Consider the following 21,117-nt stretch of genomic DNA (forward strand, 5'->3'; position numbering starts at 1 on the left):
AAATATATGCTTTTGTTACTGGTAGGCTAATCTTGAAGATGAAGAGCAAAGCAACCATAAACCAAATTAAAATTCTGATCATATTCAGTTATATCTGACCAGCTTCTAGTTGTTGATGCTGGGTTGATGACTTTTAAATAGGATAATATGTGGCGTTTCTGGACCTTGTAACATCTGTTCTGTGAAGCTTGAAATTTATATCATGTTATTTGATTGAGAAAATAAAATAAATAATCACCTGCTCCAATTAACAGATAACATGGCACAATCTTGTGCTAAATCTGCTAAAAATACATTTCCCAAATGGCAAAAAAGATATTTCAGCTTGTTTTTGACCTTAACTGTCAGATATAATAATGTAATTTAAGACCCTTAAAAAACTTTTAGCCTTGCTTAATTCATTTAAATATTAAAGGCTTGAACTTCCACTTGCTGCTGGGTTTATTGACACATTTTTGTGAATTCCTTCCTTACAAAATATATTCTTTAGCAAGCTGAACAAGTTTTAGAGGTATAACAGAAAATAACTAATGAAGAATCAATTTTGCTCTTCCCCTACAAAATCTGTGCTAAATGCACGTGGCTTATACTTCTGATTAATAACTGCTCTTAAGATTAGGGGATCTATTTATTAAACCTTGATTTTTCCTAGTTGAGTTTTTAAAGGGAAAACTAAATTTTTTAGAGGAAAAAAATTAGAATTTTTAGAGATTTATTATACCCCAAAGCTGCTAAATATCCGAATCTGAAAAAACACCAGCTAAAACCTGTCAAGGTCAGGTAGAGGTCAATGGCAGATGTCCCTGATAGTGATGTGCGAAATTCCGACCCGCAAATCACTAGTACCTGAAGATGTTTCTTGACATCGTGATCTGCGCTTGTTTTCGTATGATAATCCGAAAAAATCAGGTTAAAAAAATCGAGCTTTCTGAGCATCAAACTAAAAATTTGTATGATTCGTATTGTTGCACCATTTTGTCGAGATTGCTCCCTCACCGTTTTTTTCAAGCTGATAAATGAGTTAAATTCTCTTGGATGGGAGTTAAAGGAACAGTAACATCAAAAAATTAAAGTGTTTTAAAGTAATAAAATATAATGCAGTGTTGCCCAGCTGTATTTGATTTAGAAACACTACTATTGTTTATATAAATAAACTGCTGTGTAGCAATGGGGGCAGTCATTCAAAGGAGAAAAGTCTCAGGTTAAACAGCAGATAAGCTCTGTAGAACATAATGGTGTTATCTGTTATCCACTATTTAACCTGTGCCATGTAGCCTTTTTTCAATTTCCTCCATTGCTACACAGCAGCTTGTTTATATGAACTTTAGTAATGTTTCTGAAGCAAACACATCAGTTTTACCAGTGCAGGGCAACAGTACATGATATTTTCATGACTTTCATGACGCTTTCATTTTTTGGTGTTACTGTTCCTTTAAGTCAACTTTGTTTTAATAAAAAAAATAGATACATTAGAATTTTAGTAAATACCCCCCCAGGTGTAGTGTATGTGCTTAGTTTGCATTGGTAGGAAAATGTAGATTTATTACATTGGCCATAAATTCTTATTTAACTGTACCCAAGAGATTAAATATATATTATCTTACACTGTCAACGTAAAGTTATTTTGAAAAGAATGGGGGCAAATGAACTATGGCTGTATACCTGAAGAATCAAGTAAATTCCCAGTGGAAATTAATTTTCTTAAAATCTTTTTTTTTTTATGTTTTTGTATGTGTTCTTTTTATGATACAGATTTATATTAGAATGTGACATACTTTATTTTTCAACCCACTCTGCTTTATAAGAAGGTCTCATATTAGCTTAAGCTGGCCTGATAATGTCTGCAAGCATAATTAATTTTATTATATCAATTTATATATACAGTTTGTGTTAATGCATCCCTACACACAAGCATCAATAAGGAAGCAATTGCATTTTAATGTACTTGTGCATGGATGCATATATATATATATATATATTTATATATATATATATATATATATATATATATATATATATATATATATATATATACTGTATATATATATATATATATATATATATAAATGTTTAAAGAAGTACCCATTCTTCTAACTCCAAATTGGTTAAATATTTCTACCACAAACTACCATACTTCAAAGCTACGCTAAATGGTTTTGATGAAATTTCTGAAAATTGTCTGAAGGGCTGTGATGAACAGTTTGATGTCCAGATGGCCAGTATGTATAGGGATGATAAAGTATGTACAATGTAGAGACCGTAAATGAAAAGAGTGCTCTTTAGAAAAGTTTGATGCACAATATGCATAGATCTACCAAAACCCAAAAAAGGGCATCAGTATGAAAATATTGCAACAAAAATGTCCCCAAGCAAAAAGAAAGTAATCAAGATAATGCAAAATGCAATAAAATCACAAAAACGAATCACATACATTTGCCTTTTTGAGTTCAATTATCAGAATTATAATTTTAATAGTTTCGGAGTTCCAAATAAGTTTACAGACACAAATAAGCAATAAACAGCTTTCCAGAAAATACAATTAATAAAATGCAACAAAATCACTAAAATGCAGCAAAACCACCTAAATAAAATAAATACAATACATTAAAATACATATAATACATAAATACATAATTCACACATTATTATACTGTCAGAATTGCATCTTGAAGGAGGATTTAGCCAACCATGCACTATGCCAAATTGGGTTGATCACACAATGGGACCTACAGGCCCATCAGACGAGAACTGCATCAACACCCCAATGTGACTAGATATCAGTTGACCCAGGTATGGCCACCTTTAGTGTAAACAGTGTGTGTTTGTAAGTGTGTGTGTGGCACTTAGGACACAGGCAGACAGTCTGGAGAAGCAGGAGGGATGCTCCAATAGGGCTGCCATTATAGAGAAGATTGCAGAGGGGCAATGCTTGGGGGCACAACATGTAGAGGCAGCAGCAGACATGTTGTTTGTACATGTGTGCTGTTGCTTAGGGGTTTCTGGGTGAGTGTGCACTAGTGTTTATACATTCATTGCTTCTGTTCATTTCCTTGGAACTGGGAGTGAAGGAGCTTCTCTGCTCTCCTGCCTGAAAGTGCTGCAGAACCTATACTGGTCCATAAATCAGTTTTTTATATCAGGAGTTCCAAACCCTTCTGCTTATTTTTTTTTCTAGGGAATCCTTCTGCTCTTATGAGATATGTCTTTAATTTGCAGTTATTGTTTGCCTATTTGTTTTTTTTTTATACAAATTGGCCTCTTTGTACCCAATAAAAATTGTACCCAGCTATTTTGAATGCCTTGAAAGCAAACTTTCTTTCCTTTCTCAATGCTAACCTTTATTTTAAACTTTGCTTCATCTTTCCTTGTTTCTAAGGGGAACATACATAGTTGCATATTTGTTGAGTAGAATTTTAAAGACATTCAAATGTCCTTCTGTAAGAAACTGTCCCAGTTGATGTGCTACAGATATGCCCTTAAAAGTCAATGGGGCTCATTTATTAAAGCAGCGCAGCGCATAAGTGGACGCAAAAGGTTGTCTGCGCCATCACAAGCGTGATCGCTAATATATTTGCGTGATATTGCGCATAACACAGAGCTTTTGCGATGGTTTTGTTTATGCGCATTGCGCAAAGATTGGGCATTTATGTCGCAAACGATGCCGTGGTTGTTAGGGGCGTGGCTGTGGGCGTGGCTACAATGCGCTTGCACTGCGGCCGTCGCAGATTTGCGTCTGTATATGTGCAAAACTGCACCCGGGCAACAGCACCACAATTTTTACGCCTGCCTCTTCGTGGCGTAATAGTAACGCTCTTCAAAATGCGCATTCCTGCCCAGCTGCGCTAGTATATTCAAGATGAACAACCCTTGTAAAGTGCATATTAACCACGCCTTCCACCCAACATGTTTATATTGACCAAGGTTCCTTTAAGGGTATCAGGTAGGCTAAACACCTTTGCAACCAAACAAATATTAGCACAGAAACAAATGCAGATGCGTCTAAGTGAACGCAATATGCGCAATATGTGACGCAACTAATTAAAGCAGCGCATTCATACATGAGCACAACTAATCCTTACCTTTGCGGTATCTTCCTGTGCGCACAATTTATTATAAGCACTGCGACAGCTGATACGCAGTTTCACACGTCGCACCTGTCTTGTGTCTACATTAGCGCACAAATCGCACTGTTAAGGTATCGTGCGCTACATTATTAAATACTCGCATGCGCTGGGCAAATGTCTGGCCACTGCGCTCTTTTTAGCGCTGCGCTGCGTTAATAAATGAGCCCCAATGTTTGCATGTCAAAAATGTAGTGTCTTTCCATTCCATTATACAGTTGTCTCTGCAATATATCAATGGAGATCATGATCACTATTCCCGCAATTCTCACCTCATTTGTGTTGGAGATAAATTTGCTATAATTAGTGATAACGAGATCTAAAAGAACATCTTTCCTAGATGTTTCCTGATCTGCCAGAGAAAGAAGTTTTAAACAAAATGGAAATCAGCAACAATTACAGTCTGGCTGTGCTGTGAAACATTTCCATTTGTAATATTATCGGGGTCTCTTTCATAATTTTCAAAACAACCTTGAGTCCAGCTAAAAATACTACCCATAAATGTATATATTACCTTTATAGGGCAATCCAACAATAGCAACACCTAGCAACTTGGTATTCCCCTAGTAAGAACTGACAAATATATAAAGCTTAATAGAGCTGGTAATAGAAGATTAAAGTCTCTTTGCATGGGAAATGCAACATTACATGCCTTAGCAAAAGGATAATAACTTTGCAAGTTAATCCTCCAGCAGAGCCTCCTGGAGATTCAATAAATCCACTTGTTGGAGCAGACTTTTACTTTTATTTCTCACTTTTACTTATATTTTTTACTGATCAGTTACACAAGATACTTTCAGCTGCAGCCAGCCCACTTTTCAGTTGGGAAAGGAGAGAAGCTATATTACGCATAACTGTTTACAAGGGAAACATAGAAATGAAGCAGTAAATCAGTTCCACTTGCCATTACTGTCACTTAGATGTGACCTGAATAGCACTTTTACATTGATTGGTCACAATTCAAAGTTACATCATCTGTTGTGGACAATTTTGGACTGGACCAGCAGGACATTGGGAAAAAATCTGCTGGGCCCTGTCCTTCATGGGCACCCTGAAACAGGACTGCTCCCCGCACAGACTTTCCCCTCTCTTCTGGCCAGACCTGATCATAGTGCAAGGGAAGTATGCGCCACTGTTGCATGTGTGGGAGCAGTGAGAGGTTGGGCACCAGGTGGAAGGCCCCTGCTGCACCTTGTTGCTGATTTATTTAATTGTAAATATTTGATTACATTGTAAAACTAGGATGTCCTTAGCAGATTTCCTATCTTGCTTCAACAAAGCATTTCTCTAGTTCCATATCAGAACCCTGTCTATCCTTGCTAGCGAAATTTTGCCAGCGTTTGGCTGCTGAGACGCAACTTCGCATTTTAGTGAATTAGGGTAGTGTTAACGAATTTGCGCCTGGCAAAGTGGCGTGTAGTATGGTCGAGCATTCGCTGGTGAAAATTTTGCACTTTAGGGAATTTGCCCCATTCTCTTTTCATACCTATTAGCATAAGCAGAGTTCACCAATAGCTGGAACAATCTATGCAGTACAGAACTGGAAATGGAGAAAGATGACAAACAAACAAAAATGTCAACTTTCATACTTGCCCTCTTTCTTATAGGTTTTTATTCTTCCTCTCTCTTTCAAAACAAAATATAACTATTGTTTCCTGCACTAAAAAAATGTAATAAGCTCAAACTTATTCTATTGCACCTAAAGTAAAAATCTTTTAACAGCTGTAATATTTGCGACCAATATGTTCATCAGTAAGAGAACTGCTGCAGTTTTGTAGGACATTGCATTAAACCAAGGGTATTGTCTCTGTTTATTTAGAATTATGAGAGATATTCAGACTGGTTGAAGCTGATTGAAATGTCAAGTTGCTTTCCCCACAATACTGCAGCATTGACTTGTTACAGATACAGGAATGAAAGACATCTACAGTACTGTATATAAAACAGCAGTAATCTCCTTTGTGCCATTCTGTTTTATTGTGCCACTTCTGCTTTGTGAAAATATGTACTTAAATTGAATAAGAAGGTTTAATGCATTTAGATCCATTTTGAAAGGTTTGGGTAGCTCATTTAGATAAAGAAACACTAACAATTCGATGACTGCGGCATATTCCATACAGGACTTGTATATTTAGGACTAAAAAACTGCTATATATCAGTATCCATCTTTTTTGCTTTATTTTATTGATTTTGTCAGATAGAGAAATCCAGACCAGCAGTACTTGTGTAGAATTTGGATCTTTTAGCTCTGCTTGTATGCCTGTAGCTAGTTTTTTGAATTTGTATTGATTTTCCCAAAAAAAAAAAAAACTGCTTTGGAAAGTTGTAGTTAATCAATTCCTTATGAAGAAAACTTTTACCCAAAACTTATTTTATTGTCTTTTAGTATATTCTAGTTTTACAAAAAAAAAAATAACTAGGGATCTGTATCATTGTTACCTATACTATGAGCCTGAAAGAGATGTTATCATAATTCATTTATTTTGTTTTAGTGATGGGCGAATTTATTCGCCAGGCGCAAATTCGCGGCAAATTCGCAACGAATTCCCGCGATACGCCACCGGCGAATAAATTCGTGAAAAATTCCAAAAAACGGACACCGGCATCATAAACGAGACGCCTGCGTCGTTTCACGAATTTTTCGGGGAAGCGAAACGCCCCAAATAGCCCATCGCTATTTAGTTTCTAGCCTTGCCATGCACTTACCCACATTATAAAATGATCAAGAGGCACAGCCAAGGTGCCAAATGCACCACAAACCCCTGGACCCACCAGTTATCTTTTGGTTTTGAAGAAATTAGTTGCAAAAACTGTGAATTACTGAACTTACTTGATTTTTTTCAAACTTAATTGATCGGGCTTGCTGTCAAATGGATGTTTTAAAAACTAGTGAATATACCAAAACATTCAGCAGCAAGCAAGAGCTATTGACTGCAGAAAAAAAACAATTTTAATTAATCTGAATCTGGAGGACCCTAAATTAGTGGTAATCAAACTAAGAAAGTGATGTAATAAAATACCTCAGTTTTGTATGCATACATTAATACATATCATCATCATCATCATCATCATTTATTTATATAGCGCTGTCAAGATACGCAGTGCTTTACTGCAGTTATAGCAAACAGGGAATAGATGGTGGCTAACAGACAAGGATTACAGAGTACAATAGGGTTAGAAAGGACCTAGAGATTAGAGTTTACAAACTAAAAGGTTAGGGCTGGGACACACTGGGCGATTTGGGGAGATTTAGTCGCCTGGCGACTAATCGCCGCGACTTTTCTCCCCGAATGCCTCCCCTCGCTCTGCGCCTGGCTAAAATGAAAAATCGCCTGCGCTAATCACATGCGGCGATTCGTTTTCCGAAATCGCCCGAAGTTGCCTCACGTGGAAACTTCGGGCGACTTCGGAAAACAAATCGCCGCGGAAAACGAATCGCGCAGGCGATTTTTCATTTTAGCCAGGCGCAGAGCGAGGGGAGGCATTCGGGGAAGATTGGTCGTGGAAAGTCGCGGCGATTAGTCGCCAGGCGACTAAATCTCCCCAAATCGCCCAGTGTGTCCCTACCCTTAGGGTACAATTGAGACATTAGGATTGTATAAACACTTTGTCATTTTTGGTACAGCAATGATTAATTAAGGTACATTGAATAAGCCTCTTTAAACAGATGGGTCTTTAAGGAGCGCTTGAAAGTTTGGAAGGAAGGAGAAAGTCTGACAGCTTGTGGCAGAGAGTTCCAGAGAAAAGCAGAAGCCCGAGAGAAGTCTTGTAGACGAGAATTGGCAGAAGTGACCAGAGGAGAAGTGAGGCGAAGATCAGAAGCAGAGCGTAGGTTTCGTGAAGGAGAGTATTTGGAGATTAGAGATGAAATATAGGGAGGGGTTTCATTATTAACCCTTTAAGTGCCACAGAACGTAGAATCTACGTTCTGTGGATCAAAGGACCAAAGTGCCACAGATCGTAGATTCTACGTTCTGCAGCACTTCCGGGTTTGCGAGCGGAGGAGCGGCTGTTAGAGCCGCTCGCTCCGCTCCTTCACGATCCCCTGCCCCTAGACAACGAGCAGAGCAGGGGATCGTGTGGCCCCTGGGGCGCGATCGCCCAGGGGCCCCAAAGCAGCAGCAGGGACGCGTTTCCTATGCGTCCTGCTGCTGCCTGCGCCGCACTTCCGCCCAGCTCCGCCCCCACATGGCTGATGATCGTTGGAGCTGGAGATCTGCTGCGTGGGACCCTTTCTGATCGATCTGCAGCATCTACCCCAGGTAAGTGTAACATTTACACACACAAAAACACACAAACACACCAACACACACTTATTACAGTAATATACACTTACATTCACACTTACACACACTCACACATAGATTTTTGGGGATTGGGGGGGTCACACACACTCACAGCACCCATGTACACTTGCACACGCGCACATGCGCAAATAACATGCAATTTACCCGTTGTGCACACGCATATGTACATATATGGCTTTGTGGCTTTTTTTTTTTTTTTCTTATCGCATCGTCTCTTTTGGGCTAAAAAAAATGTTTTATTGCCGTTCCGAATAGCGTATTCGCTAACCGTACTGTGCAATAGCTTTTGTATGTTATTTTGGTGGTTATATTGCAATTTTGGGTATTTTGGTGCATTTTTAGCCATTTTATTGAATTTTTAGCCATTTTATTGCATTTTCAGCTCTGCATTTGTGTTGTTCACTTGTTTCTGCCCGTATAATCGATTTGGCCCAGCTAAAATATTCAAACGGTAATTCTGGTGGCCGATTACACTAGTGTGAAAAAAAAAAGCATTGATTTTTGTGGTTTTATTAGTTTTTGGTGATTTATTTGCATTTCACACTGTTCTGTGTTATTTTGTTTTGCCTATGTAAATTTTATCTACTATATATCCATTTGGGGGTCTCTGTGCGCCACATAGTTTGGTATATCTATGCATATTGGGCATCAAAGTGTTCAGTAGACCCCTGTCATTCATATTTAGGATGTTTTATGCTGATACGTTACGAAATGTGGGGCACATAATGGGGTAAAATTCAAGCTTTGTGACGATTTTCAGAAATTTGATAAAAACCGTTATGTTCAGCATTGCTTTGCAGTTTGGCAGTTTGCTGTAGAAACACTTATTTACCCATTTTGGATTCGTCAGAATGTGTACTTTCTGAAAATATATGGTTTTCTGGGGTCTCTGTACTGTTAGGGGGGTCTAATGTCGCATAATACACACACCAGGTGCTTATATTGCAGCAGCCAGCGCGTCAGCTGTGAAAATGTCTATACATATTGTCATTTGGGGGTCTCTGTGCGCAACATAGTTTGGTATATCTATGCATATTGGGCATCAAAGTGTTCAGTAGACCCCTGGCGCTCATATTTAGGATGTTTTATGCTGATAAGCTACGAAATGTGGGGCATATAATGGGGTAGAATTCAAGCTTTGTGACGATTTTCAGAAATTTGATAAAAACCGTTATGTTCAGCCATTGCTTTGCAGTTTGGCAGTTTGCAGTAGAAACACTTATTTACCCATATTGGATTCGTCAAAATGTGTACTTTCTGAAATTATATGGTTTTCTGGGGTCTCTGTGCTGTTAGGTGGTCTAATGTCGCATAATACACACACTGGGTGGTTATATTGCAGCAGCCAGCGCGTCAGCCGTGAAAATGTCTATACATATTGTCATTTGGGGGGTCTCTGTGCGCCACATAGTTTGGTATATCTATGCATATTGGGCATCAAAGTGTTCAGTAGACCCCATGCGCTCATATTTAGGATGTTTTATGCTGATAAGTTACGAAATGTGGGGCATATAATGGGGTAAAATTCAAGCTTTGTGACGATGTTCAGAAATTTGATAAAAACCGTTACGTTCAGCATTGCTTTGCAGTTTGACAGTTTGCAGTAGGAACACATATTTACCCATATTGGATTCGTCAAAATGTGTACTTTCTGAAAATATATGGTTTTCTGGGGTCTCTGTACTGTTAGGGGGGTCTAATGTCGCATATTACACACACCAGGTGCTTGTATTGCAGCAGCCAGCGCGCATCAGCCGTGAAAATGTATACACTATTGTCATTTGGGGGTCTCTGTGCGCCACATAGTTTGGTATATCTATGCATATTGGGCATCAAAGTGTTTAGTAGACCCCTGGCGTTCATATTCAGGATGTTTTATGCTGATAAGTTACGAAATGTGGGGCATATAATGGGGTAAAATTCAAGCTTTGTGACGATTTTCAGAAATTTGATAAAAACCGTTACGTTCAGCATTGCTTTGCAGTTTGACAGTATGCAGTAGGAACACATATTTACCCATATTGGATTCGTCAGAATGTGTACTTTCCGAAAATATATGGTTTTCTGGGGTCTCTGTACTGTTAGGGGGGTCTAATGTCGCATATTAGACACACCGGGTGCTTATATTGCAGCAGCCAGCGCGCGTCAGCCGTGAAAATGTATACACTATTGTCATTTGGGGGTCTCTGTGCGCCACATAGTTTGGTATATCTATGCATATTGGGCATCAAAGTGTTCAGTAGACCCCTGGCGTTCATATTCAGGATGTTTTATGCTGATAAGTTACCGAAATGTGGGGCATATAATGGGCGTAAAATTCAAGCTTTGTGACGATTTTCAGAAATTTGATAAAAACCGTTATGTTCAGCATTGCTTTGCAGTTTGGCAGTTTGCAGTAGAAACACTTATTTACCCATATTGGATTCGTCAGAATGTGTACTTTCTGAAAATATATGGTTTTCTGGGGTCTCTGTACTGTTAGGGTGGTCTAATGTCGCATAATACACACACACCGGGTGGTTATATTGCTGCAGCCAGCGTGTCAGCCGTGAAAATGTCTATACATATTGTCATTTGTGGGTCTCTGTGCGCCACATAGTTTTGGTATATCTATGCATTTTGGGCATCAAAGTGTTCAGTAGACCCCTGGCGCTCATATTTAGGATGTTTTATGCTGATAAGTTACGAAATGTGGGGCATATAATGGGATAAATTTCAAGCTTTGTGACGATTTTCAGAAATTTGATAAAAACTGTTACGTTCAGCATTGCTTTGCAGTTTGACAGTTTGCAGTATGAACACATATTTACCCATTTTGGATTCGTCAGAATGTGTACTTTCTGAAAATATATGGTTTTCTGGGGTCTCTGTACTGTTAGGGGGGTCTAATGTCGCATATTACACACACCGGGTGCTTATATTGCAGCAGCCAGCGTGCGTCAGCCGTGAAAATGTATATACACTATTGTCATTTGGGGGTCTCTGTGCGCCACATAGTTTGGTATATCTATGCATATTGGGCATCAAAGTGTTCAGTAGACCCCTGGCGTTCATATTCAGGATGTTTTATGCTGATAAGTTACGAAATGTGGGGCATATAATGGGGTAAAATTCAAGCTTTGTGACGATTTTCAGAAATTTGATAAAAACCGTTACGTTCAGCATTGCTTTGCAGTTTGACAGTTTGCAGTAGGAACACATATTTACCCATATTGGATTCGTCAGAATGTGTACTTTCTGAAAATATATGGTTTTCTGGGGTCTCTGTACTGTTAGGTGGTCTAATGTCGCATAATACACACACCGGGTGGTTATATTGCAGCAGCCAGCGCGTCAGCCGTGAAAATGTCTATACATATTGTCATTTGGGGGTCTCTGTGCCCCACATAGTTTGGTATATCTATGCACATTGGGCATCAAACTGTTTAGTAGACCCCTATGTTTATATTTAGGATGCTTTATGCTGGTAATGATACATGGACAATACGATGCTGGAAAGTTGAAGCTTTGAGGCAATTTTCAAAATATTTTACCAAAACCGCCAAATTTGGCAAAGCCTTGCGACTCAGTAGTTTGGGGCAGAAAGGCATGGGTACCCATTTTAGATTCTGTATAATGTGTACTTTCCAAAATATATGGGTTTGGGGGGTAAACATATATTTCTGTGTTTTTACCCCACAAAAATGCAGTCAATGTGTTGATTTTTCATTAGCTGAAGTTACCCACAGGACTATTTGTATGCGCTAACTTCATTTTGGGGCCTCTAACTGCCATATACTTTGGTAAACCTATGCACAGTGGGCACCAAACTGTTTGGAAGACCCCTGGCAATCATATTTAGGGTGTTTTTTTTTGGTGCGTAACGATACGTGGGTGATATGGTGCTGAGAAGTTGAAGCTTTGAGGCAATTTTCAGATATTTCACCAAAACCGACAATTGTGGGAAAGCCTTGCGACTCAGTAGTTTGGAGCAGAAAGGCATGGGTACCCATTTTAGATTCGGTAGAATGTGTACTTTCCAAAAATATATGGGTTTGGGGGGTAAACATATATTTCTGTGTTTTTACCCCACAAAAATGCAGTCAATGTGTTGATTTTTCATTAGCTGAAGTTACCCACAGGACTATTTGTATGCGCTAACTTCATTTTGGGGCCTCTAACTGCCATATACTTTGGTAAACCTATGCACAGTGGGCACCAAACTGTTTGGAGGACCCCTGGCAATCATATTTAGGGTGTTTTTTTTTGGTGCGTAACGATACATGGGTGATATGGTGCTGAGAAGTTGAAGCTTTGAGGCAATTTTCAGATATTTCACCAAAACCGACAATTGTGGGAAAGCCTTGCGACTCAGTAGTTTGGAGCAGAAAGGCATGGGTACCCATTTTAGATTCGGTAGAATGTGTACTTTCCAAAAATATATGGGTTTGGGGGGTAAACATATATTTCTGTGTTTTTACCCCACAAAAATGCAGTCAATGTGTTGATTTTTCATTAGCTGAAGTTACCCACAGGACTATTTGTATGCGCTAACTTCATTTTGGGGCCTCTAACTGCCATATACTTTGGTAAACCTATGCACAGTGGGCACCAAACTGTTTGGAGGACCCCTGGCAATCATATTTAGGGTGTTTTTTTTTGGTGCGTAACGATACATGGGTGATATGGTGCTGAGAAGTTGAAGCTTTGAGGCAATTTTCAGATATTTCACCAAAACCGACAATTGTGGGAAAGCCTTGCGACTCAGTAGTTTGGAGCAGAAAGGCATGGGTACCCATTTTAGATTCGGTAGAATGTGTACTTTCCAAAAATATATGGGTTTGGGGGGTAAACATATATTTCTGTGTTTTTACCCCACAAAAATGCAGTCAATGTGTTGATTTTTCATTAGCTGAAGTTACCCACAGGACTATTTGTATGCGCTAACTTCATTTTGGGGCCTCTAACTGCCATATACTTTGGTAAACCTATGCACAGTGGGCACCAAACTGTTTGGAGGACCCCTGGCAATCATATTTAGGGTGTTTTTTTTTGGTGCGTAACGATACATGGGTGATATGGTGCTGAGAAGTTGAAGCTTTGAGGAAATTTTCAGATATTTCACCAAAACCGACAATTGTGGGAAAGCCTTGCGACTCAGTAGTTTGGAGCAGAAAGGCATGGGTACCCATTTTAGATTCGGTAGAATGTGTACTTTCCAAAAATATATGGGTTTGGGGGGTAAACATATATTTCTGTGTTTTTACCCCACAAAAATGCAGTCAATGTGTTGATTTTTCATTAGATGAAGTTACCCACAGGACTATTTGTATGCGCTAACTTCATTTTGAGGCCTCTAACTGCCAGATACTTTGGTAAACCTATGAACAATGGCCACCAAACTGTTTGGAGGAACCCTGGCAATCATATTTAGGGTGTTTTTTCTTGGTGCGTAACGATACATGGGTGATATGGTGCTGAGAAGTTGAAGCTTTGAGGCAATTTTCAGATATTTCACCAAAACCGACAATTGTGGGAAAGCCTTGCGACTCAGTAGTTTGGAACAGAAAGGCATGGGTACCCATTTTAGATTCTGTAGAATGTGAACTTTCCAAAAATATATGGGTTTTGGGGGGTAAACATATATTTCTGTGTTTTTACCCCACAAAAATGCAGTCAATGTGTTGATTTTTCATTAGCTGAAGTTACCCACGGGACTGTTTGTATGCGCTAACTTCATTTTGGGGCCTCTAAATGCCAGATACTTTGGTAAACTTATGAACAATGGCCACCAAAATGTTCAGAGGAACCCTGGCAATCATATTTAGGGTGCTTTTTTCTTAGTACGTAATGATACATGGGTGATATGGTGCTGAGAAGTTGAAGCTTTGAGGCAATTTTCAGATATTTCACCAAAACCGACAATTGTGGGAAGGCCTTGCGACTCAGTAGTTTGGAGCAGAAAGGCATGGGTACCCATTTTAGATTCTGTAGAATGTGTACTTTCCAAAAATATATGGGTTTTGGGGGGTAAACATATATTTCTGTGTTTTTACCCCACAAAAATGCAGTCAATGTGTTGATTTCTCATTAGATGAAGTTACTCACGGGACTGTTTGTATGCGCTAACTTCATTTTGGGGCCTCTAAATGCCAGATACTTTGGTAAACTTATGAACAATGGCCACCAAAATGTTCAGAGGAACCCTGGCAATCATATTTAGGGTGCTTTTTCTTAGTACGTAATGATACATGGGTGATATGGTGCTGGGAAGTTGAAGTTTTGAGGCAATTTTCAGATATTTCACCAAAACCGACAATTTTGGGAAAGCCTTGCGACTCAGTAGTTTGGAGCAGAAAGGCATGGGTACCCATTTTAGATTCTGTAGAATGTGTTCTTTCCAAAAATATATGGGTTTGGGGGGTAAACATATATTTCTGTGTTTTTACCCCACAAAAAATGCAGTCAATGTGTTGATTTCTCAGTAGCTGAAGTAAAGTCCTGAACAATTTGGATGCGCTAACTTCATATTTGTGTCTCTAAATGCCAGATACTTTGGTAAACCTATGCATAATGGATATCAAACTGTTCAGTGGACCCCTGGCAATCATATTTCAGGTGCTTTTTCTTGGTACGTAATATAGTTTGGGATATGCGGAGCAGCAAAATAAAACCTTTGAAATGATTTTTCAAAATTTTGAATTTTATTTTGAAAAACCGCTATGTTCAGACAAGCTTTTCTGTTTGGTAGTTGGGAGTAGAGAGACATAGTTACCCATTTTGTAATCGGCAGAATGTGTACTTTTCAAAAATGTATGGTTTTCTGGGGTAAACCTATGGTTTCAGGATTTTTTGCCTTGGAATCTAAAGCATGCCGTTTTCTGCCTTAGTGCTTTCAAAATTCAGTAATATACTGCCGGGAGTTTTTGCTGTACAGAAATCCTAAATCTCCCTAAAACTATACATATCTGGTATTGGCACGTTCGAGAGACATAAGGCTTTCCAAATCAGTTGGATTTTCATCTGTAAAATGAAATATTTTTCTGGTATAAATTGATATACAATGAAAAATGGTAATTTTTCATTTTTTTTTGTTATTTAGCACTATAAATTTTTTTGCACAGGTGGAAATACATGAAAACTCAGGCAGATTTAGAAAGCTCAGTTTCTACCGAAAAAAACAATGTATAGTTTTCCTAGGTAAACTATAGGTTTCCCCTCAGAAAATGCCCCTAAAGTGAGAGAGCACAAAATGCTTAAAAACGGCTGGCATTTCGCGTAACCAAAATGTGAAATTCTGCTGGCACTTAAAGGGTTAAGGGCCTTGAATGTGAGTGTAAGTAATTTGAATTTGATTATAGAAGAGATTGGGAGCCAGTGAAGGGACATACATATGGGAGCAGCTGATGTTGAGCGGCGAGCTAGATGAATGAGTCTAGCGGCCGCGTTTAGAACAGATTGGAGTTGTGAAAGGTGACTTGTTGGAATACCTGCGAGGAGTAGGTTGCAGTAATCAAGGCGGGAGATGATGAGAGACTGAATCAGTGTTTTAGTTGATTCTGAACTGAGATAGGGTCGTATTCGAGCAATGTTGCGCAGTTGAATACGGCAAGATTTTGCAAGTGTTTGAATGTGTGGTGAAAAAGACAGATGAGAGTCTAAGATGACTCCTAGGCAGCGTGCCTGTGTGGTGGAATGAAAGGTGGTGTTGTTTACGGTGAGTGATATCTGAGGGACAGGGGAAGATCTAGGAGGAAATATAATGAGTTCTGTTTTAGAAAGGTTCAGTTTCAGGTGGCGCTGTGACATCCAGGAGGAGACAGCAGAGAGACAGTCTGTGACTTGGGAAAGGACAGAATTAGAAAGATCAGGAGTAGACAAGTAGAGTTGGGTGTCATCAGCATAAAGGTGATACTGAAGTCCAAATGACTGAATGAGTTTTCCTAGTGAAGTTGTATAGAGCGAGAACAGCAGGGGGCCAAGAACAGAGCCTTGAGGAACTCCAACAGAGAGTGGGAAAGTAGTAGAAGTAGAGTTAGAGAAGGAAACTTTAAAGGAACGGTCAGACAGATAAGATGTAAACCATGAAAGAGCAGTGTCACAAATGCCAGATGAGTGTAGAATGTCAAGGAGGAGTGTGTGGTCAACTGTGTCAAAGGCTGCAGAGAGATCTAGAAGGATTAGAATGGAATAATGACCTTTAGACTTTGCCAATAGAAGATCATTGGTTACTTTGGTGAGCGCAGTTTCAGTCGAGTGTGATGGGCGGAAGCCAGATTGCAAGGGGTTCGAGGAGGGAGTTGTGAGTGAGATGCTGGATCAGGCGTTTGTAAACAAGCCTTTCTAGTAATTTGGATGCGAATGGAAGAAGGGAGACTGGTCGATAGTTAGTGGGAGAGCTGGGATCAAGGGAAGGTTTTTTGAGGATAGGAGTGATTAGTGCTTGTTTGTATAATGATGGAAAGGTACCAGTAGAGAGTGAAAGATTGAATAGGTGGGTAAGTGCAGGAGAGAGTGTATCAGAGATTGGGTGGAGAAGGCGAGAGGGTATGGGGTCAAGGGAGCAGGTGGTGGGTTTTGAGCTGGCTAGAAGTTTGCTAACTTCATCTAGAGTTGCAGGGGTGAAGGAGTGCAAAGTAGATGTGAGTGGACTGCACGTTGGTCTGAGATTGTTGTCGGACGGTATGCTCAGCCTAATGAGATCGATTTTTTCATTAAAGAAATGAGCATATAGATTATAAAGGTAAGAATCACATGTTAAAACAGGTCATTTCTCTATAACATACAATTAATCTGACCATCCAGTAATATAAAACAATAATTAAATTACAGAACTAACCAGTTAATAACAACTCATTTAAAAAGAGACTGAATAAACATTCATGTAATAAAAATCCTAAGTCCATAAAAAATTAAAAATTCTGTTATAAACACAGGTATGGCATTCCCAAGCATAATAAGGTGTCCTATACCTGTATATATTATATTTCTCTCATTGCCCAATTCCAGTGAAAAATAAAAACCTGAAATATGCAGTAGAAATAAGTATTGCATTTCCACACCTTTGCAGCAAATGCAATTTTAAGACATTTTGGGATAGTATATACTATATACTACATTACCCTTGGACTGGGGTTTTTTGTGATAAGACCGCTTTGTGACATATCCTTGGTAAACTATTTAGATACCTATTTATAGAAGCAGACATACATGCCATTTTTTGTTTATTTAGTATATACTAATACTGGATCACTGTAGGAAATAAGCTTTTTGTTCTTGATCCACTCAGTGATTTTGACCTAAAAAAAATCAGATATTTCATAAGTCATCCGTATCACCCATCAGCACAAAGGTGACTTTGCTCTTAGGGAAAAGATTGTATCATAAGATTAAAAGGAGAAAAAAAATCAAAGATCAATAATGGTATGAATTTTTATATTTTTTTGCTATTTTGGTCTTGTACTTGGAATCAACATCTTCATGAATGATTAACGTTTGCCAGCAGACTAAAAAAGGTTTGCTTACAGTATAATCCTGTAGTTTGCTTAATTTAATCCTTCTTGTTTTTTTCAACATGCCTTTGTTGTAGTTTTTCATATAAAAAAAAGACATTGTGGTTCTGTAAAGTCAATACACACACAACAACTGGTTCTTCCTTTTATTTTAACAAGATACCCAATCCTTCTAATATAAAGCAGCTCCAAGCATGATGTTATCACCACAATACACACACACTTTGCCCAAAAGCTCTGTCTTGGTCTTATCTAAATACAAAACCTTTCCATATTGTAAATGGGGATCTCATGCCTTGGTGTAAGTGATGGGTATTGTGTTAGTTTTATTGTTGATACTGTTAATTTTAATTATCTCTACTACCAACGGATAATTACTACTTAATCAACGACATAGATCAAATGTTCTTATATTCAAAAATAGTAAAACATTTTTCAAATAAAATATAATATAATAAAGTAAATAAATGTCATGGATTGTGTAAAGAATTCAGAAATGTTTTCAAATAAAGCTATATGCAGAGCTGCCAACATTAGTATTGGCAATAGCCATGAATTTATTAAAAAATTCTCCATCTTTCTTCTTAAACAATTTCAAATATAAAGACCAGTTCTTGTCAATTTTATCTTTCAATTTAAGGTTACCTGTTTAATATCTAATATATTCTTGCCTGTAGTTATATAGTTAGGCTGAAAGATGGCCAAAGTCCATTAAGTTCAAAAACGAGACACCTTTTTCTCCATTTCAGTGAAGCGAAATGGCGCAAATTCGCCCATCACTAGACTTAAGGTATGAAGATCCAAATTATGGAAAGCTCTGTTATCCAGAAAACCTCAGGTTCCGACCATTCTGGATAACAGGTCCCATACCTATATATATATATATATATATATATATATATATATATATATATATATATATATATATATATATATATATATATATATATATATATATATATATTGTAAGCGACATGGACATTTTAATGTAAATTATAGGATTTTTTGTATTTTACTTCTGTAAATGATGAACTGACAATGTTGGACACATCTTGTGTGAATCTATAATAGATTAATATGGCGAAATAATTTCTTAAAATTGATTGAAAATTAATCTTAAAAAAGGTTTTAAAGGTCGGATTGACCAAGAAATTAATCTAATCTAATTTAATTTAATGTATTTGTTTCAAAACAAAGCATATTAATTTACAATTCACATATTATTTAATCTTTAAAGGATCAAATACAAAAAACTCTCTTGCAAATTAACCAAAGTATCCACAATGATCAGTTCACCATAAAGGATATTTCTATGTATGATTTCTATGTACAATTTTAGCTTGATCTAGGAGAGAATATTAGTGTAAATAAGAAGCAGGAGTTCAGTGCAGTTGCCAAGGTGCGTGACAGCTGAATGAAGCCAGGAATCCCCATGGCAACAGAGCCCTTTAAGATGTAGGAGAATACAAACTGCAAACTGCAACGGTGGCGACGTCATCTCCAGGTGCCCCAGGAGTGTTACGGCAGGTGGAAGCAAAGCGGGCCGATGTTGAACCCAGCAGAACAGCTTGCACAGTAACACAAACTTTAGAGGGAAAGTGGAGATTTGATGCGCCTTTTAAAAACTTCTCAAATCATGGAATAACTACTAAGTACTTCATCCTGATTATTCTGTTGAATGAAATTAAAGTCTTAAATGTTTGTAAGTACCCAACTTTTAAGCAAGGCACGTGGTGGATGTACGAAGTAATCTAGCACCCCCTAGTGAAATTTTGGGAAAGTGTGGAACGGCAACTACCAACAACTCATTACACTTAGATTAATTTTATGCTGCATTCTTATTTATCCTAGCTTTTTTAGCGCTGACTCATACCGACTGTGATATTGTGATTTGCCCCCCGAGGAGAAACGGGAAATACCTAGTCGGAACCAAAGGAGAACCCCGGGAACTGTAGTTAAACTATTATCTATTTTTATTTTATTGTAAGAGATGTGTTTAATATGACCGTAGTTACATGTGTTTTTTTGCCAGTATTAAACTGATAAACCAAGAACTCCAGGGAAAATATGTATGTTGTTGCAGCAAGTGTGGCTGTATTTAGTTTGCCAGCTGCCCAGCTAGAAGTAGTTCTGTAATTAGGCTGTGGATGAGCTGCAGATAAACAGAGGTGTGGGCCTACACCTCAGGGCACCCCCTAGACACCTCTGTGTGCTGGAGGGAGGTGTGTGAGTAGCTGGGAAGGAGAATGTATTCTTATACTGAGCTGCAGTTATTGTGAGGACCAAGTGACTGGAGAGAGGAACAGATAACCCCTCCTAAGAGATTATGTGTTAAGTGAAAGAGGACTCTGGGACCTTGATCTTCCAAGCCTGTAAGTGCTGATTATCGAAGTCGAAGGATTTACCGCAATTCGTTCGATCGAAGGAAAAATTGATCAAACGATTCAAAGGATTTTAATCCATCGATCGAACGATTTTCTTTCGGTCAAAAATTTGTTAGAAAGCCTATGGGGACCTTCCCCATAGGCTAACATTGATGTTCGGTAGGTTTTAGTTGGCGAAGTAGGGGGTTGAAGTTTTTTTAAAGAGACAGTACTTCGACTATTGAATGGTCGAATAGTCGAACGATTTTTAGTTCCAATCATTCGATTTGAAGTCGAAGTAGCCAATTCGATGGTCGAAATAGCATGTTGATTCAAAATTATCAAAAATTAATAAACAAGATAAGGCAGAAGGGTCTTATCCGGAACCAAATCTTGAAGTACAACTATGTTGCGGGTCATTATTCCTAACTTAACCATTAACCTTCCATGTGGTACTGTATCACATACCTTAGCACAGTCTAAAGGGCTGATCTACTAAAACTCTAATTCATCTCATTTTACCTTAAAGCACATTCAACCAAACGCCCATCAATGATTTGAACAATGATTTTAAATTTATCAACAATTTGTCTTGAAAAAAAGTCATGATAAAATGTCACAACAAACTCGAGAGTCAATTCTTATTGTAAGATTGATGTTTTGAAAAACCCAATTTTATTGAGTTTATTGGCCAAGAACCCCAAATTTTTCATTAAAAATTCATTCATGAATGTCAAGAAACAACTTCAGGTACATCTGCTATTGACTTCTACATGACCTTGACAGATTTAAGATGGCATATTTTCAGATTCAGATTTTTAGCAGCTTTGGAGTA

The sequence above is a fragment of the Xenopus laevis genome, chromosome 4L (genome assembly GCF_017654675.1).
Source record: "Xenopus laevis strain J_2021 chromosome 4L, Xenopus_laevis_v10.1, whole genome shotgun sequence".
Classification (NCBI taxonomy): domain Eukaryota; kingdom Metazoa; phylum Chordata; class Amphibia; order Anura; family Pipidae; genus Xenopus; species Xenopus laevis.